Here is a 4415-nt window from a genome sequence, read left to right as displayed (position 1 = left end):
ACTAGCAATAAGGAGGGGGGTTCCCAAAATGGAAACAAGAAAAAGAAGAATGATGGCCCAAAGAAACTTTGGTGTAATACCTGCAAATCAGTTTCACACTGGGGCAGTGAATGCACTAAGAAAAATCCAGTCCCCACCACTGCAGCTCCTAAAGCACCTGCACCCCCTAGTACAGTTAGCAGTGGTGGTACACAGCCAAAGGGTTTAGTAGGGTTGACCCTGGGTACTGAGGTGGAATCTGGCCTAGTCAGAATCCCCACACAGGCAGTTCTCCTATATGATGTGGACTTATCTTTGACCACTGCAGTAAGCCCCAGTAACCTGGGCAAATATAGGCAGACTCCCTTAATCAATGAGAAACTGGCTCAGGCCTACAGGGACACTTGTGCCAGTGTCACTATGGTGACACCTGACTTTGTGGACCCTGGTCAGATTGTACTAGGTGAAAGTTACCTAGTGACCAATGCAAGCAACTCCACTACTTCACATAGTGTGGCTGTTGTGAACTTCTCCTGGGGAGGGGTAGATGGCCTAAAGAAAGTTGGTGTGAGTGCAGACCTCCCAGTAGACTGTCTGTTAGGCAATGATCTTGAAAGCTCAGTTTGGTCAGAAGTGGAGTACAGGACTCATGCAGAAATGCTAGGGATTTCAGCTCATGTCCTTGCAGTGACAAGGTCTCAGGCTAAAAAGTGCCTTCCTGAACCAGTGGTGGATCTTGAGACAATAGACCAACCACAACCCAAGAGGAGGAGCAAGAGGGTTAAGGCTGTGCCTTCCCACTTGCCCCAGGTTGAGGATCAAGTTTCACAGGAAACTGATTCTGCAGTCCAAGAGGAGACTGTCTCAGATGAGCTTGAACCTGAACAGGTTGAGTTTCTGGGGACAGGGGGACCCTCAAGGGCAGATCTGGGGCAGGCTCAATTAGATTGCCCTTCACTTGAACCCATCAGACAGCAGGCTGCTGCTGAGGCTGCAGGGAATGCTCAAGGTACCCATAAGGTGTATTGGGATGAAGGACTCCTTTATTCAGAGGCTAGAGACCCCAAGCCTGGCACAACCAGGAGGTTGGTTATACCTTTGAAGTTTAGGGGCTTCCTTCTTACCTTGGCCCATGATATTCCCCTTGCAGGACACTTAGGCCAGAATAAGACTTGGGACAGGCTTGTTCCACACTTTCACTGGCCTCACATGTCAGAAAATGTCAAGGAGTTTTGTCGCTCCTGTGTCACTTGCCAAGCCAGTGGTAAGTCAGGTGGCACAACAAAGGCCCCCCTGATACCACTACCTGTGGTGGGGGTACCCTTTGAAAGAGTTGGAATAGACATTGTGGGTCCCATGGATCCTCCAACAGCATCTGGGCACAGATTTATACTGGTGGTAGTGGATCATGCCACCAGGTACCCAGAGGCAATTCCCCTGAGGACCACCACAGCTCCTGTGGTGGCAGAAGCCCTCATTGCAGTTTTCTCAAGAGTGGGCTTTCCAAAGGAGGTTCTTTCAGACAGAGGTACCAACTTCATGTCTGGATACTTAAAAGCAATGTGGAAAGAGTGTGGAGTAAACTACAAGTTTACCACACCCTACCATCCACAGTGCAATGGGCTTGTGGAAAGATTCAACAAGACCCTAAAGGGAATGATAAAAGGTTTACCAGAGAAGCTTAGGCGGAAATGGGACATCCTTTTACCCTGCTTGCTCTTTGCTTACAGAGAGGTCCCACAGAAGGGGGTTGGCTACAGCCCTTTTGAACTTTTGTTTGGCCACCCTGTGAGGGGTCCATTGAGTTTGGTGAAGGAAGGATGGGAGTTACCTCTCAAAAAGCCTAAACTAGACATTGTGGACTATGTACTTGGTCTCCGCTCCAGGATGGCTGAATACATGGAGAGAGCATCCAAAAACCTTGAGGCCAGTCAAGAATTACAGAAAGCTTGGCATGACCAAAAGGCTGTTCTGGTTGAGTACCAACCAGGGCAGAAGGTGTGGGTGTTGAACCCAGTGGGGCCAGCAGCTCTCCAGGACCAATGGACTGGACCCTACCCTATCATTGAAAAGAAGGGAGAAGTCACCTACTTGGTTGACTTTGGCACCCCTACGAGCCCCCACAGGGTGCTCCATGTAAACAGATTGAAAGCATTTGTTGACAGGGAGGACATGAGTCTCCTCATGGCCACAGATGGGGAACAGGAGGAAGAGAGTGACCCTCTCCCAGACCTGCTTTCCCAGAACCCTGATGATGGTTCAGTTGATGGAGTAGCCTTGGCAGGCAGCCTCACTGAGCAGCAACAGGTGGACTGCAGACAGGTGTTGCAGGCCCACAGACATATGTTTTCTCTCACACCCAGCCAGACTAATTGGTGCACCCATGAGGTGGACACTGGTGACAGTCTGCCTGTGAAGAATAAGATCTACAGGCAACCTGACCATGTCAGGGATTGTATAAAGGCTGAGGTGCAAAATATGTTGGAGCTTGGAGTGATTGAGCCATCAGAGAGCCCATGGGCTAGCCCAGTGGTCCTTGTGCCAAAACCTCATACCAAAGATGGGAAGAGAGAAATGAGGTTTTGTGTGGACTACAGAGGTCTCAATGCTGTCACTAGGACAGATGCCCATCCCATTCCAAGAGCAGATGAGCTCATTGATAAATTGGCTTCTGCCAAGTTTCTGAGCACATTTGATTTGACAGCTGGCTACTGGCAAATCAGACTAGCTGAAGAGTCAAAAGCCAAAACAGCATTCTCTACCCCTAGTGGACATTATCAATTTGTGGTAATGCCCTTTGGTTTGAAGAATGCACCTGCCACCTTCCAAAGGTTGGTGAATCAAGTCCTTGCTGGGTTGGATGACTTTTGTGCAGCATATCTAGATGATATTGCTGTCTTTAGCTCCACCTGGGAGGATCACCTGATCCACCTGAAGAAGGTTCTGGAGGCCCTGCAAAAGGCAGGCCTGACTATCAAGGCTACTAAGTGCCAGATAGGGCAGAGCAAGGTTGTGTACTTGGGCCACCTAGTAGGTGGGGGTCAAGTTCAACCACTGGAGAGCAAGATCCAGACCATACAGGACTGGGCTCCTCCAACTACCCAGACACAAGTCAGAGCCTTCTTGGGCCTGACTGGGTATTACAGAAAATTTGTAAAGAACTATGGGTCCATTGTGACACCATTGAATGACTTGACATCCAAGAAGATGCCCAAAAAGGTTCAGTGGACAGTTAGCTGTCAAAAGGCATTTGATGACCTGAAGAAGGCCATGTGCTCTGCACCTATCCTGAAGAGTCCTGACTACTCCAAACAGTTCATTGTACAGACAGATGCTTCTGAGTTGGGGGTGGGAGCTGTGCTTTCACAACTTAATCAAGATGGTCAAGACCAGCCCATTGCTTTTATTAGCAGAAGGCTGACCCCCAGGGAGAAACGTTGGTCAGCTATTGAGAGGGAGGCCTTTGCTGTGGTTCGGGCCCTGAAGAAGTTGAGGCCATACATGTGCTATAGGTACATACCACAATTGGAAATGGACTCCTTGTCAGCCCCTGTACCATGCACTATAGGTGCTCAGGGCATAGGTGCCACCAAGGCCTACCAGGGGCTGAAGCATAGCTTTTGCCACCCCTGGCTGGTTCTTAAATTGACACAACTGGCTGATCACTCAGCTGGGGCAAGTGGGTGTAATCACCCCTTGCTTAGCTATAGTATACCTATATTTAAACCTATATCTGGACACATATATAACCTGTGAGCCACTCCTATGGAAGGCCTCATCAATCCTGGAGGCAGAGTGCGTGGTTTTATGTGAGATGGAGCTCTGGCATGAGCTGAGCCTGTCTGCAGCTGTCGGGAACAACTCCCTAAGCTGATCCGGGATAATGCCATACCATATACTCTTAAGCGCCTTATAATCCTCGCGGTTATATAGCAACTTTGGTTTGGCTTTATCAAAACATGTCGTGTAAGGTGTCATACGAATTGGAATACTACCCCCTCGACAGTTCTGGCGACGGGGGTAGCATTCCACCCTTCTAGAGGGATAAGACATGTTACTTTACTGAAACGCGGTTGATTTAAAATGAGCCTCAGATCCACAAAATGGATGCCCCTGCCACAGACACGGGTCTGGCCTCCTGCTGCTGACCGAAACTCAGCATATGGTGGCCTGGACAAAGGGTTTCCTGTCGCAGGGCGGTGTCAAACCACCCCAGACAGGAGATAGTGGATTGTAGTAGGGAGGTTTCAAAGAAACCAGACACTGCCTGGAGAGCACAAGGCTGCCCCTTGCATAATCCGGCCAAACCGGTTCTGGGGCCTTCCAGCCCCCGTCCCAGCGCGGCCTGGATCAAAGGAGAGGGGTGTAACCACCCCCTTCCTGGGTCCCACCCATAGGAGGGGACCTAGCAGGATGTCCAGCCCACCAGATTCGAA

The sequence above is a fragment of the Lissotriton vulgaris genome, unplaced genomic scaffold (genome assembly GCF_964263255.1).
Source record: "Lissotriton vulgaris unplaced genomic scaffold, aLisVul1.2 SCAFFOLD_1496, whole genome shotgun sequence".
In the NCBI taxonomy this organism is placed as follows: domain Eukaryota; kingdom Metazoa; phylum Chordata; class Amphibia; order Caudata; family Salamandridae; genus Lissotriton; species Lissotriton vulgaris.
Note: the sequence above shows the minus strand (reverse complement) of the source record.